This window comes from Pelodiscus sinensis, chromosome 2 (assembly GCF_049634645.1).
Source record: "Pelodiscus sinensis isolate JC-2024 chromosome 2, ASM4963464v1, whole genome shotgun sequence".
Taxonomy (NCBI): Eukaryota; Metazoa; Chordata; order Testudines; family Trionychidae; genus Pelodiscus; species Pelodiscus sinensis.
In genome coordinates, this window is record NC_134712.1 from 236,647,794 (window position 1) to 236,664,241 (window position 16,448).

The following is a 16,448-nucleotide window of genomic DNA, read 5'->3' on the forward strand; positions in this document are numbered from 1 at the left end:
CTGTAAGATTATGGTTAATAGCAAAGGCTCCTCAGTATCACAATGAGAAGTGTTGACATAGTGGTTGAGCACACTCTGGAGCAGGGGTGGGCAAAATCAGGCTTGTGGGCCAGATGTGGTCCTCCAAACCAGCCTAGCTGATTAACAGACAGAGATGCATACTTACAGCCAGCAGCCTGTGTTCATCTGCCCCTCCCCCCACATTGTTCTGACCTACAGCTGAGCTGCTGCCACAATTCTCCTCCTAGCTGTGCATGGGGAGGAGGGGAGAGGAGAGTGCTGAAGTCAGGGTGTCTCCCTGCCCCTGCTCATCTCTCCAGAACAGGGTTTTGGCAGAGGGAGGCACACAGTAGAACTGCTCCAATCTGAAGCAAGGATGGTCAGTGACTCAGAGGAGTGCAGAGCAGAGGATGGGGGAGACTACAGAGCAGGACAGATTTCCCTTAAATAAACAGCACATGACTTCTCTCAGGAACTTACCCAGCAGCAGCCAGTGCACTCACTCTCCACATCACTGTCACACACACCCAGTCTGTGCCACGCTGTCTCGGTGCCACATATACACAGTCACATACACACTGAATCTATGTCACAAAGTCTCTCTCTCACACATAGCGTCCCTCTCTTTCACACACTCTCTTTGTCTCTCTCTGTAGCCACCAGCTCCACCCTTTCTGCTCAATATCCTGAGCCGGTCCACAACCACATTACAAAAATTTGTGACGTGGCCCTCCTGTGGAAATTATTGCCCACCCCTGCTCTGGAGCATTAGGCTTTCTTAGGATCTTCTGCTGTAACTGGTATATAGCTGCACCTTAACACAGACAAATGTAAAACAATCATCCAAAATAGAAAATACAGCTAAAATATAGCATTTCTCCAATTCTTCATGCCCCCTACCACAGAGATTTACAATAGCTCCTGAAGTCATGCAGCACGGTTTAATTCTCTATTAGTGATTTTTTTTCCTTAGTCCTTACAGCTGCCATCTCCCAGGGGTGCCAGAGAGAAACTTATCAGCTTTAGCCATGGAAGAGGGGAATCACAGAGCTGCTTAAAAAACATCAGGCTCCCTTATTCTGGTGGTTCCTTGCTCTTGCAAAGCTCAGCAGCTCTATAGGAGCCTTGGTTCCCACAGCTTTCCCCGTTTCTTCTATCAATGAGGCATCTAAGCCCTGCCAGGGAGCTGTTCCAGTTTAGACCCTCTGTCAGGCTCAGAGGGTTGTTAAGCCTTCACTGCACAATCATTTTATGTTCAAAAATGTAGCATAAAAATACTGTAGTGAAACATCTTCAGGAGCGGCCCAAGGCGGGCTGCTCAGCTGGCGCCCCAGGTGGAATGCGCGATTGGCCCGCCTCCCCCACCTGCACGGCCATCAATGGAGTGACATCATCATCGGACACCCCAGGCACCCTGTGACGGCATCATCAGGCGCCATTGAAGGCGGCCCCCTAGGCAGCGGCCGAGGCGACCTATAGTCACGGGCTGCCCCTGAACATCTTTGCAGTGAAAACTTCCAGTTCTAGTTCTGCTCCAAAACAGAACCATTCCCCAAGACAGGATTCAGGACACTAGCTTATGAAGCAGACAATGCCCTCATACAATTCTATCACGTTAAGTCACCAGTCTACTCCTACGAGTACAAGTGGGTTAGGGGACTCTGTAAACTAGAGGTGCCTGGCACTATCTCTGCAACTGTCAGTCAGTGAGGTAGTGCTAACTTGTAGCAAAAGCAAAGGAGCAGGTCTCAGAAACTCTTGGGTTCAATCCACCATGAGTCTATGCACTGCATAGTCATTTGCACCAGTGCAAAGTCATTGTGTGTAAAATGCAACCAAATCAGGATGGTAGTTCTTTGCACATACACACTGCCATGAGCCAGTGAGTGCATAAGGTTTAGGACAATGATTAATCCCACTGACAAGGAGGGCAAAGGGGGCTACTGCCCCCGGGCCTGGCAATTCAAAAGGCTCAGAGCTTCCAGCCGCCGCTGGAATGTTGCACAGGGTGTTCCAGGCAGTGCTGAGGGCCGGATGCCCAAAAACTCCTTGTGCAAAAAGAAATGGCAGAAAATATGTAATGAGAGCACGACTCATGATAATGGGTCCCTCATTAGCATATTTTCTGCTGGAAGAACTTGCAGTGAAGACAAAGCCAGAGAGGGTGTTGGCTCCCCTGGATACTGTACCTGATTTGGCTGTTATTTATTCGCTATGTGACTCATACAGTGGTTCTCGAAGTGTTGGTCACAGCCATGTTTTAATGGGGGTCACCAGAACTGATGTTAGATTTTCTGGGGCTTGGGACTGAAGCCAAAACCCCACCCCCAGGGCTGAAGTTAAAATCCCAAGGGTGATGAGCTGAACCCTTTTTTGGGTTGAAGCCCTTGAGTTTTGGTTTTGGCTTGAAGCAGGTCAGACCTATTACTCTGGCCTTTAAGATCTGCATGCCAGAGAAAAGAAAAATGGTGTTGACTTCAATTCAATTGCAAGACACTGGAGTCCTTGCAATCCTTAGCCAACAGACTTTTAACACCTTCTCTAAAACTGAAAGCATCAGCCAGAGCCAGTAAAATGGCAATGACTGTAGCTGAAGCTGCCCTCAACCGTAGGAAGAAATTACAGGCTTATGGTTGTGGGGAAAACCAAATACAACTGACAAGCAACACTCCTCAGCTGTGATTAGACTCCAAAAGGCTTATTGCAAATTGCTGCCCCTCTCTCTCTGGGCTGTTCTGTCTGAGCTGTGGCTACTTCACTCAGGGGACAGAGTGGCTTGGACTATGATGAAGCTGCAAGTGTCAGGACAAATTTCTGTTTGGAGAGCTGCAGGGCAGAACCCAACTCTGATTCTCTGCTCTTCCTACACACTCACTTGGATCCTCTGCACCTGAAGTGATTCTGCGAGTTTGCTTCCCCAACCTATAATGTGCATTCTGAAATTTTTTTGGAAGAGCAGACACATTTTTTCGGCATCCCTGTAAACCTCGTTTTATGAGGAAGAAGAGATGTTCTGGAAAAGGGGTTTGGCCCAGTGTAGATGGGCCAAATGTCAGAAAAGCCTCTTCCGAAAAAGGAAGCAGAAAAAGATACGCAAATTGCAGTTCGCAATTTGGTATCTTTTTCCGGAAGAATCTGTAGTCTAGATACAGCCTCACTGATGACTATTACTGACAACCATGCTTCCATTTTACAGCAATTAAGTGATTTGTCCAAGGCCACCTTTGTCAGGGTGGGATAAGAATCCAAAACTTCCTGAGACTGGCGTCTGTGTTCAACCATGTGTTCTCTCAACCCTCTGAATTAATAAGAAAAGAAACTGTCTATAAAAAGGGAAATGCATGACTGGACCCGCAATTGTGAGCTTTCCTTATTTCTCATGCCTCACTGCGTGGCTGAGGCATACCGATAACTCCCAATAACTGCACTGTTCCCTGCTGCATGATCTTCCTGACTTGAAAAAGCTTCTTCATAAGTCTAAATACCACCTGTGATGAGTGTGAGGCCCATTTGCAGAATAAAAAATTCTAACACCTCAGGAGGAGTTGGAAATCAACACGTCACAGCCCATCAGCAGCCTGGAAAGTATTCATCTCAGGCACATTAACAGAGATAGAAATTGTTTCCTTTATTCATGTATCAGAATGGAATTTCAATCTGGCTATTTTAGCAGAATTATAGCTCAGCGACGGATTCTGATACGTGCTGTGATAGAAGCAGTTACAGCTAATACATTCCTGTCAATAGGAGAATTGGGTTTATTTGTGAATATGGTTGTTTGAAATATTTCTGTTCAGTAAGAGGCTTTGATCTCTTGGCATAGTTTGCTGCCTGCTTCCTACAGGCCATTTTTTCATTATGCTGAGCTAAATGTAAATTAAGAGGATGGGTGGGTGGATGGATGATCTTGTAACTAAAGAAAGGGAGTCATGAGAGCTGTGTTGTAGTCCAACACTTTCACACACTTCTTATATGACCTCAAGTAATTTGTATGAGCCTCCTTTTCTCTCTGTCTAAAGTGTGTCATCTTTGACATCAATGGATACAAACACTGTGTAGTGTAAGTGACAGATTAATTGCAGATAAAAAAATGTATGGCACTTTAAATTATAGCTTCTTGGAGCAGCAAATCCCTTGCATCCCAACCTTCTGTCCCAGCACTGAGCTCCTCATTCCCATCCAGACCCTAGTGCCTGCACCCCGAGGCAGAACCCTCACACTCTGGCACCCCAACCCTCTGCCCCAGGCCTGAGCCCCTTCATACACTCAGAACCCCTTGTTACACAGCACCTCCATATTGGTGCACATAACATTCCTTCTGCTCATGGAAGGGAATAATTAGAGGGAACACTGGGACAAAAACTGATACCATCATCCATCAAGGTAACATCCAAGAGACTAACAAGAACAAGTTTATTAACAGAAACAGATGGCAATGATAGGATATTGTATGGAGGAGCCATTTGTAATGCTGGTCATTACAGGCCTGATTTTTATGTGCTTCCACTTGGGACTAGCCAGTTTTGAATGCTCAAATCCCTCCATGCCCATTTTTTGCACATAGTCATCTGAAACACTTCTCAGAATAAGCTTTGTTGCTTTCCATCACATTGTGACGCAACTCACTGAACAGACTGTTGGTGCCATTGCAAAATGATGGCCCTCTGATAGGACAGTGTTAAACCAAAAGTAACATGTAGTTAGACTCCCTGTGCATCATATGCATGGCATGAACCCATTAGCTACAGCTCTCCCAGGTATGCCAAAAGAAAATGACCAAGCCGATAAGAACTTCTGAACTTGACTCAACTGGATACTATTAATGTTATATGGCCAATGTGCAGTCAAAATAAAGCCTTTAAATATATGTTCTCTTCCTGAATACCACCAAGCACAGTCATGATTTCACAGGCTTCCAGGCTAGTGTGTCTAGTTGCAACATGTTTTTTGTCATCTACCATCCATCACCTATAATGTATAGATGAAGTGTTTGGCTACAGTACATTTGCACTGTAATCAAATCATTAGCCTGGGGGAGGCATAAAACATTAATGACTTTAGGAATGTTGGTTAAACTCCAGTCCTGATCAAAGAGACCAGAATTTATTGTCATTCCACTAATAGCTGTGCAGTAACCAAAATGAAATCAATTTGATGAAGATAATTAGATTCCCATCTCCAAATCACCAGGCATTTAGCACAATTAAGTGGAATTAGCTTCCTCTGCTAGTAATATGATAGAATGAACACAGAAGAAAATACCTTCTCAAATGGTAACTCCTCCACGTCTGAACTGTGGAAGGCCAGACCTTCTCTTCATCTATTCTATGAATAAATAGCAAACATCAGCAACAGAACTAATCAAATAATAGGAAAACAGATTTGTGTATTTATTAATGGTCAAACTTTGCTCCTCTGGTATTTATGGCACCCTTACATTCATCCTACATTCCATTTGTGAATGCTCAGGTGATTTTTTGGAGCGGGGGGGGGGGGGGGGGGAGAATTATGTTTGTACTCCCCAATCACTTCCTGAATTTTAGCACAAGTGAGCTATACATTTCAAAAGGAATTCAGCATTTGGAAGCAAAAGCTAAAATTTTCAAAAGTCTCAACATGACTTATATACCTAAGTCCCATCGAAAGTCAAAGCTTCTGAAAATTTTACCATAAAGCTCATTGTGACTCTCAAAAATCAAGGGTGAAAGGTCAAAGGATAGTGTGTTCATCCTGCTGCTCAAACATAGCACTAGTCACATTTTGAAATTTTAACAGAAGGTCAACATTCAAAATAAAGTACAGTATTAAGAAACTGTTTGGTACATTTCCCCCTCCACATTTCTGCCCCTTACCTTTAGTACCACTGCTGGAGAAGAACAGGTATGTCTACACAACAAGATTTTAACAACAATACTATGTTGATATAGCCCTATCTCTAAAAGTCAGCATGTGTGAATACTGATTGTCAGCACTTTTGTCAACAAAATATTTCCACTCACAATGAGGGGGTTTAATTTGTTGGCAGCAGAGTGTTCTTGCAGACAAAAAAACAGACTCATTCTTATCCATATGCAGAATAAGCAGTTGCCTAGGGCACTTGGAAATGTGGGGCACCACTGGGTCTTAATGTCCACCCACCCTTCTCTTCATATCCCTGTTCCATGGCTCTGCTTCCTCCAGAGAGGAGCTAGTTAACTTAAAAGTGAAAAAGCCTGCCAGAGCTATTAGCAGAACCTGTGAAGGAGCCATTCAAGTGGTAATGAAGCTATTTAACAGGCATTTGCCAACCCCTGTCAGTTTCTGAATTTACTGTGTTAGTCAACAGGACCTTAGTTTAAAATTTGTTTTAAAAATATTTCTTTAGTGTGTTACCGAAGATTATAAAGATCACATCTCTAAAAGTTTGTTCCCCCTCCCTCCCCCTCCTGCTGGGCATAGGGGCATGAGTATAATAATACTGCGTAGGGCCCCATAAATCTTAGGGATGGTCCTGAAAGCAGTGTTCACTCTTTCACTTTCTATGGCAAAACTTTGTCTTCATGGAGAAGGGAAGATTTGTGAACCAAGTGTTAGTGTAGACACCATCTAAAAAGATATCCACACATTCCTGCAAAATGGCAGGATACAAATGATGCCTAGAGTATGTCTACACTATCACGTTTTGTCAACAAAACTTTACGTCAATGCTCAAAAGTCAAAAAAACAAAGATCACCAGAGAGTGTTCACACTTGCTCCTTCGGTCCATAAATCATGTCTTCACTGGTGGCATCATCATGACAATGTGAGCAATGCACTGGGGTATGTATCCCACAGTGCCGTGTTGTGGGAAAGTAAAGCTGATCCCTGCTTTTCTTGGGATTCCCTCTGAGTTCTCCCACAGATTCCTCAGCTGCTAAGAGCAGTATCATGAGTGGTTTTTTGAGCTCTCCATGATAAGGAATGTCAAAGCATCACAGCAACCTGTCCCCCTCACTCTGCAGCAACAGTCTGCCTGCCACTGTGTTTCTAGCAGGGCAGAACAGGAGCATTCCAATAATTTGCTCATTGTTTGTTCCCCTAAGGAAGCAGCTCACTCGGCTGTCAGATACTTCCTGGAGCTTTGAAAGGGGAGGGGTGCGTGCCTGCAGGGCAGCAAAGATCAAAACACTGAGCACAGCAACAGGGCAGACATTGTGGGATACAGCCCGAAGCCAGTTATGTCAGCAAAATAAACATCAGAGTCTACACTGGCTCTCTCTCACTATTAAAGGAGGGGAAATAGAAAAAGTCTCTCATAAGGGTGGAAGTGTTTTGGTCACCAAACCTGAGTATTTTTCCTGACAAAAGTCCCATGGCATTGTAAACATTTTCACTGTTTTGTCATCAAAAGCAGGTTTTGACGACAAAACTTTATAGCATAGACAAAGCCACAGTGCGCATAGTTTTCAAGGGCAAGGGAGGAAAAATGAAGCAGATACATGAAGCAAGTTACCCAAGGTGTTCCAGATTCATGCTAGAGGTGAGGCTATACCCCATATATCCTGCATTGGTCACCAGTCCTTCTGCCACTTGGTCTCCATCAAGAACAGACTTCTTAGACCTCCATCCTGCAGCTTGCTGTGCAAAAAGGCAAACTGCTGCACCTGTCTGCAGCTCTGTGGTCTACTCTATGTAGCCACAATGCAGGATCAAACTGGCAGAAGCAAACAGTTCAGTGAGCCTACCGGGGATGGTCCTGTGGCTCTCATAACTCCATGTAACCCACCCATGTTATGCTATTGCAGTGATAATTCTGACCAGGGCTTGTTTTGAAGCCACCAGGAAAGTCAATGAGCAGGCTTTCACATGCACAGGGTTGTGCATATATTTACCACAAGCACAACAGGAAGGGAGTGTCAACAATAATTAGACCTCCCCCCTAAAAAATAAGGTGATAAAAACATCAGTAGAAAAACTACATGAATTGCTCCAGAACTGAATCACAGCTTCTGATATTCTCAGAGGAAATGCAGAGTAAACTATTGAAATTCTTGTGTAATGAGCCCTCTGTTAATTGCTCCACTGGCCATTTAAATACAAAAAGACAAAAATGAAATACGGGACCTCACTGTCCTCAGGCAGATTTTTCTTACATCTCTGCCTCTAACGCTAGGCTTCCAAGGCAGCTACATGGTACAGTGAACTCCAACAAAGGGCCTCATCTTGTCTCAAACAAAGAATCCCTGGATGTGGCCTAGTTCAACCTGACCATATCAACAAAATTACTGGCATGTTGTGAGGCTTTGTTCACACAATAATTTAAAGCACATCTGCAGCAGCACTGAGAGATCTCCCAGCACTCTATGTAAACCACCTCTGCAAGGGGAGTAGCTAACAGCACTGGGAACACAGCTCCTAGGGCTGTAGCCTGCTTCACAGGGATGCTTTACAGTGCTCTAACTTGCAGCACTGGGGGGCGAGAGAGGTGTTTTTCCACTCCCTTAAGCCAGAAAGTGCCTGTGTGGAGTTGGAGAGAGAATGGTGGGAATTGAAGTCCTGGACCTGGACTTAATTCTTCACTGTGTCTCTAGTCCATGATCAGCTAGGACTTCAAGTTTTCAGAGGGTGCTCTGTTGCTCTGTTTCAGCAAAAAACAAGTGGTCCAATCACACCTTAAAGACTAGCAATTTTATTCTGGCATAAGCTTTCATAAGTGCAACTCACTTGATCAGATGTATAAGAAAAAGAAACAGATAGTAGGGTACAGAGATGGGAGTGTTACCATTTTTCATATAAGGGAGCAAAAAGAGCCCAGAAGTTAGGGTAGCTCTGCTACCTCTCCCCCCAATCCCTTGTGTGTGAAAAGTGAATCTAGTCTATTTCCCACTCCTCTGTCCCTTCAGCAGGAGTCCTGAGATATGGGAGAGGTGAAGAGCCTTGGAGCTGCAGGAGGAGCAGAAACATGAACTGGGAGGAAAGGGGCAGATATGGAGCTGGGGGAACAGAATTGATGGGGAACAATAATTAATCTCTGAGCTGGAAGATGGGCAGATGGGTGAGGTAGGGGACACAACATTAATGAGCATTTTATGATTTGGGAAGAAGCTTGAAGCTCCACACCATGGCTAGGTCTAGACTACACTCTTTTATCAGAAAAAGCTACGTAAATTGCGCTCCACAATTTGTGTATCTTTTTCCAATTGCTTTTCCAGAAGAGGTTTTTCTGCCATTTGGCCCTGTCTAGACAGGGCCAAATGGTGGAAAAGCCTCCTCTTTCAGCAGAGCCCTTATTCTTCATTCTACTAGGAATACAGAGCTCCCTGAAAGAGCATGTTTGCTCTTCCACAAGAAAAGCAAAATACCTCCAGTATTCCGGAAAAACCCACCAGTCTAGACATACCCCATGAGAGCAGCATTTTATTCACATCTTTGCAATTTGACCTTCATTCAGACCTCCCTTCACAGCTAAATCACCTAAACACTTCAAAATTGGGATAAGAGACAACACTGTAATTACCTCATAAATGTACCCTGAAGGGATGGGTCTAGGTCCGAAGGTTGAATAAGAAAACAATAACAAACATAGCAACAGCCATGTTGGGTCAGACCAAAAGTGCATCTAGCCCAGGATCCGATATTCTGATAATGACCAATGCCAGGTGCCCCAGAAGGAAGGAACAGACCAAGTAATCATCAAGTGATCCATCCCCTGTATATGATTTGGGGGCCAACCATGATTTCTTTGGAGGGCTGATTTGTGAATTTTGGTCTTCTGTTGTTTCGATTAAGACAAGAAGGCCAAGGAGAAATTGATAGCTCAGGGAGAGGGAGGAAGTGGAGGCAGGAAGATTCACTTGTTTGGGTGTGTGATGCACATGTTTTGAGAGTTAAATCAGGACACGTGGGTGTAGAGTATCTCTTTCCTTTAGGCAAGGCTTTTTTAACATAGGAAGCGAAGCATAGGCCCCTGGTCTTTACAAGCAACTTTCGACTGACAAACTCATTACATCAAATCCATTACTTATCAGTGTTTGTCCATAAAGGACAACCTGTAGGGTCACTATTGAAAACTTGCAACTTATCAGTGTTCATAATTATGGCACAATGTTTGTAGGGGTGACATTTAAGGAATAATATAATTATATTGAAATGTTGCCCTTATGGTCTTAAAGTTAAAAGGATTCACAGGAAAGTAAGGCTGTATGCCCTACAGCTTACGTCAACAGAAATTATGTCCCTCACCGGTATGAATAAACTCCCAACACCACCAGCTTCCCCCCTTCCCCCTCCCCCCCCCCCCGCCCCGAGCAACATACATGACAAAAGCTCCATTCTAGCCAGTGCTATTTTCATGGGAGAGCTTCGCCTGCCAACATAGCTTATGCTATGGAGATGGCTTTATTATTCTCTTCCATCAGCATAGATGCTCTTCACCAGACGTGCTGCGATGATGCAGCTGCCTTGATGCAGTAATGCCACTGCAGTGCTGTGCATGTAGACAAGCTCTTGGTGACAACCTATTTGTGCAAGAGGGAGACTTACCACCAGTGTTCCCTCTATTATTTTCCATCCACGTGCGGATTTTTTCCCTCCATGCAAGGAACACATTTTGTTATGTGCACCAAGGCATGCGTGAACCAGGAGAAACACAGCTCTAGTTGTGGGAGCTCTGCTAATCAGCTGGGTGACATTGGAATCTGTCCTCAGTGATCGCACAAGGGCCTGGCTTACAGGGAACACTGGTTACCACACCTCCCTGGTCAGCCAGTGATGTAGTGCAAGGCTCAGCTGTCTCCCATTGCCCCTCACAGAGCAATCAATAGAAAACCAGACAAGTGGAAACAGTGAAAACAACTTGAAAGTAAAAAGGCCATTGTAACAGACAGATCGCCCAGTCTATGACTAAAGACAAAAGACTGATTCAGTTTAACACAGAGGCTGTGTCTACACTGGCATGAATTTCTAGAACTGCTTAAAACAGAAAACTATTCCGTTTTCAGTTTTTCCGGAAAAGGAGCGTCTACATTGGCAGGCTGCTTTTCTGGAAAAGCCCTTTTTCCGGAAAAGCGTCTGTGGCCAATGTAGACGCGCTTTTCCGGAAAAGAGCCCCGATCGCCATTTTTGCGATCGGGGCTTTTTTCCGGAAAAGACTACTGGGCTGTCTACACTGGCCCTTTTCCGGAACAGTGTTCCGGAATAAGGACTTATGCCTGAGCGGGAGCAGAATAGTTTTTCCGGAATAGTGGCTGATTTTGTACAGTAGAGCATCGTTGCTTTTCCAGAAATTCAAGGGCCAGTGTAGACAGCTCGCAGCTTATTCCGGAAAAGCGGCTGATTTTCCGGAATAAGTGGCCCAGTGTAGACATAGCCAGAGTGAGGAGAGTCACGGAGAAGCAACAGTGCTTTAAACTGAAAGTGCGGCCATGGCTCCCCCAGCACCCTATATAAACCACCTCTACACTGGCGCTTTACAGCACTGTAACTTGCTGCACTCGTGGGGGAAGGGGGGTGTTTTTCACACCCCTGAGCCAGGAAGTTACTGCGCTGTGACGTGCCAGTATAGACTTGGCCTCCTTCAAGCTGGAGGCAGTGGGGTCAGGACCACCAACGAGGATAAATTGATTCACAGATCTGGGCACCCCAAGAACTGTCACACATGTCCATAAATTATGAAGCTCCCTTGAAATACAAAGTTTCCAGAATTTCATTATGACAGATGGGGCTGGGCAGGGGGGTCCTGAGCCTGGGGAGACTGCACAGAAAAATGCAAAGAGACAAATGTGGAAAGGTCAAGGCCTTCAGGTTGAGGGTGAAGCCCACACTGTCATTGCCTGTAGTGTCTGTGGTGCACACAAAGAGAGGACTTGACTTGCCAGGGCTTTCAGCCAGCTCCTCTCGGCAGCCCTGTATGCGCAGAAAAAAACTGTATTTAATAAAAGAAAAGAGACTCCAGAGACGCTGACACAGCTCACCATTAAATGTCTTGGATTTCCAGCCTGATTAAAACCAGCCGCGATTACAGTACAAGATCACTCCAGACAGACGAGCAAGGGGATAAGCGGTGAAATTACAGCTGCACCCCGGGCAGCTGTTGTTGAGACTCCGTAGCTGAGTAATGAGTGCTGAAAAGCTATGGCAGCGATACAGTCCATAAGAAGGAGACTAAAAAAGATTCCTTGGGATGAGAGAGAGAAGCCTGATTTCAGCACTTCTCAAGAGCTGGGCCTCGCTCTAATTACCCTCCCCCCCCTCCCAAAAAAACCTCTCAACTGACAGAAAAGCCACCAGATGCAAGAAAATGGCACTTGTCCTTTGGAATCCGCCAGCATCATACAAAAGTGACCGGAAGAATCACACTGGAAAAGATGACAGCAACAACAAGGGAAAATGGGTTAGAACAGGGGTGGGCAATAAGAACAGATGTTCTGGCCTGGCAGGCCGTCACCACTTTATTTACCTATACCTCTGCAGGTACGGGTGCTTGAAGCCCCTGTTCGATGTGGATTGCCATTCCTGGCCAATGGAAGCTACAAGAAGCAGGACACTGCTACCTACTGCTCCCATTGGCCAGGGACAGCAACTCACGGCCAGTGGGGGCTGCAAGCAGAGGTGCAGGTAAATAGAGCAGCCGTGACCTTCCAGGGTGTATTTATTGCATCCAGCCTGCAGGCCAGCTCTTGCCCACCGCTGGGACAGAAGGAAGTGCAGGCAGAGAATAAATCTAGCCCCAAATGAGCCACAGTAAATGCTGTTCCCCAAAACTGTTTGTTATTTTGTTTTTTGCTTACTTAAGCTATTCAGCACTGAAGGCAAAGCTAATGAGCCCACAAAATGATTTTAAAACATTCATATACTGGTAACTGAAACAAACAAAAGGCCTAGAAAGCCAATCAGCACTGAACCCCTGTAAAAGTGGGAGAACAACTGCTAAGTGCTATATGACTTGTCCAGTACTTCGGCATAGAGGGCAAAAAGTGATTGTCATGCCTGCAGCAGCAATGTTCTAGCACCACATTTTTGAGCCTTTGGTTCATGCTTTTACTGACACTTCATTCAAATAACCTATGTTACTTCCCTCCCCCCAGCCCCCCAATCCTACAGGGCCTAGAAGGGCTGTAGCTGCAGGAATGAGCTCCTAGAGACAAAAGGAACAGCATTTCTTCTCTGGACTATTCAGTAACAGAATGTGATGGGGCCCATACGTATCCATGTCTAGCCTCCTTGGCTGGGAACCAGGGCAGCTTGTTGCTGGGAGCTGTTGGGTTGCATTCGATGATACCAAGCTGTTGGGTTGCTTGCAGATGATACCAAGTTGGGAGGGGTTGCAACTGCTCTGGAGGATAGCGTCATAATTCAAAATGATCTGGAAATATTGGAGAAATGGTCTGAGGTAAACAGGATGAGGTTTAATAAAGACAAATGCAAAGTGCTCCACTGAGGAAGGAACAATCAGTTTCATACATACAGAATGGGAAGCGACTGTCTAGGAAGGAGAACGGCAGAAAGGGATCTAGGGGTTATAGTAGACCACAAGCTGAATATGAGTCAGCAGTGTGATGCTGTTGCAAAAAAGCAAACATGATCCTGGGATGCATTAACAAGTGTGTTGTGAGCAAGACACCAGAAGTCATTCTTCTGCTCTACTCTGTGCTAGTTAAGCCTCAGTTGGAGTATTGTGTCCAGTTCTGGGCACCACATTTCAAGAAGGATGTGGAGAAATTGGAGAGGGTTCAGAGAAGAGCAACAAGAATGATTAAAGGTCTAAAGAACATGACCTATGAAGGAAGACTGAAAGAATTGGGTTTGTTTAGTTTAGAAAAGAGAAGATTGAGAAGGGACATGATAGCCATTTTCAGGTATCTAAAAGGGTGTCATAAAGAGGAGAGAGAAAACTTGTTCATCTTTGCCTCTGAGGATAGAACAAGAGGCAATGGGCTTAAACTGCAACAAGGGAGGTTTAGGTTAAACATTAGGAAAAAGTTCCTAACTGTCAGGGTAGTTAAACACTGGAATAAATTGCCCAGGGAGGTTGTGGAATCCCCGTCTCTGGAGATATTTAAGAGTAGGTTAGATAAATGTCTATCAGGGATGGTCTAGACAGTATTTGGTCCTGCCATGAGGGCAGGGGACTGGACTGGATGACCTCTCGAGGTCCCTTCCAGTCCTAGTATTCTATGATTCAGTCTCTGGACCATGCCTCTAACAGGGCTACAGTATAATGTGTTGCCACATGTGTTGTCATGCAGGTACTAGCACAATAAAATGTCAAATAAACAACCAAACAATGTGACTCGCTCTTTACAATGTGTATATTTTTGACTGTCTGGTCATGCTGGCCGCTGGGCAGGCTTGACCAAGTAGTTATGGTAGGACCTCAGAGTGATGAACACTAGGTGGAGAATGAAGGTTGGTTGTTACTGTGAAATGATCATGGCTCTGAACAAAACGTTCTGGTTGTTCTTTCAAAAATTTGCAACTGAACTTTGACTTAATACATTTTTGAAACATCATTATGCAGAAGAAAAATGCTGCTTTTAATCATCTTACTTCAAATGAAACAGGCAGAGAGACAGTTTCTTTACCTTGCCTTTTTTTAAAAAAAAATCTTTTTATTTTTTCATAGTTCATGTTTAACACAGCCCTTTTCCCCCAATGGATGCTCCAGCCTCAGAGTTCTCAAGGGGTAAGTGTCTATGGCTCAGGCCCTGCTGCCTCCCCCTCCCCCCCCCCACACATACAACATTCCCCTTAGGCACGTATGCCCCACCATTTCAGGACCCTGGTTCTACAAAGTACCACTATACCTATCATGTCTCTCCTTGGGACATCATACCAGAGACAGAGGTAGATGACTAAGACATAAAAAGTGGGGGAAAAAGAATGTTTTCAGATAATTGTACTGACAAGTTCTATTCATTCGGCTGTTCTGCAGCAATTCAGTTTGAAATAAAGAACAGGTTGTACCTTCCCAGTCTGGCACCTTCAGGACCTGACCAGTCTGCTGGACCTGGGGAGGTCAATGCCAGCCCCTCTGCCGCCGCCGCCGCCTACAGAGTTCCACTCCAGAGGCAGCAGAAGGGCTGGACTTGACTGTGTGGGACTTGGGGGGGGGGGAAGAGGTAGAGTGGCTGGAGAGCCCTGCAGCTGGGAGCCAGGAGCACAGCCCCGCAGAAGCACACCTAGCTCCACATCCACTCGGCTGTGCTCCCAGCCCCCACTGTTGACCGTGGGCCTGTCCTCCTGGCCCCCAGCTGTGTGGCTCCGCAGCCACTCCTCCATTTCCCCTGAGTGCTGCCAATGAGCCATTTGCCACACTGCAGAAACTCTAAGGCTGTGTCTAGACTACATGCCTCTGTCGTCAGAGGCATGTAGATTAGACACATAGGCAAAGGCAAATGAAGCCGCGATTTAAATGATCGCGGCTTCATTTAAATTTACATGGCTGCCGCGCTGAGCCGACAAACAGCTGATCAGCTGTATGTCCACTCAGCGCGCTAGTCTGAAGGCTCCCCTGCCGACATCAAAGCCCTTTGTCGGCAGCCCCGTTATTCCTCGTGGGATGAGGTTTACCGGGGCTGCCGACAAAGGGCTTTGATGTTGGCAGGGGAGCGTCCAGACTAGCGCGCTGAGCAGACAAACAGCTGATCAGCTGTTTGTCGGCTCAGCGTGGCAGCCATGTAAATTTAAATGAAGCCGCGATCATTTAAATCGCGGCTTCATTTGCCTTTGCCAAAACAACAAATCTACATGGCTCAATCGACGGAGCCATGTAGTTTAGACGTACCCTAAGAGGGCAGGGGAGGAGTTGCTGAGTACAGGGCCTAGCTGTTCCCAGTGAGTGCTCCAGCCCAGGAGTACCCGCAGGGAATCCAGACCACAGATGTTACCAGACTATGGAAGTCCAGTCTACAGAGGTTCAAGCTGTATATGAAAAAATAATAGACCAGAAATACACACTAGACCTTCCCAGATTATCTTTATTTTTTATAATGTATGTCAGCACTTTGCGTTGAATTTAGTCTGATCTGCTACCAAAAAACCAGAAAGATTAAAATACTACCTGGAACACTGCATATTTCAATATTATTACTCATTGGCAATAACTGCATGTTCTTGCTATCAATCAAAAGTCAAAAAATATCAGTATAAATGTACTATGCCTATACATTTCTTCAAGTTGACTCCCCATAATTACTGAAAGTCATTGTTCCTTTTTAGAAACATCTCATCTGTATTAACCAATTACTAGGATTATGTGTGCAATTATTTTAATTATTTGAAATATACTGAAAATATGCACCAGGACAAGTGTAACTATTGTGAAATACTGAAGAATATACAATACGGGAGCTGCAGGCAGACATTTCATACATGTCTAGTGACTCATATGAAGCTATATGCATATTTAGAAAGCTATATGCATATCTTGCACCATTGAATCAGTGGGATTTTAAATGGGAGCAGCATCAAATCCATAATTATCTGTGCT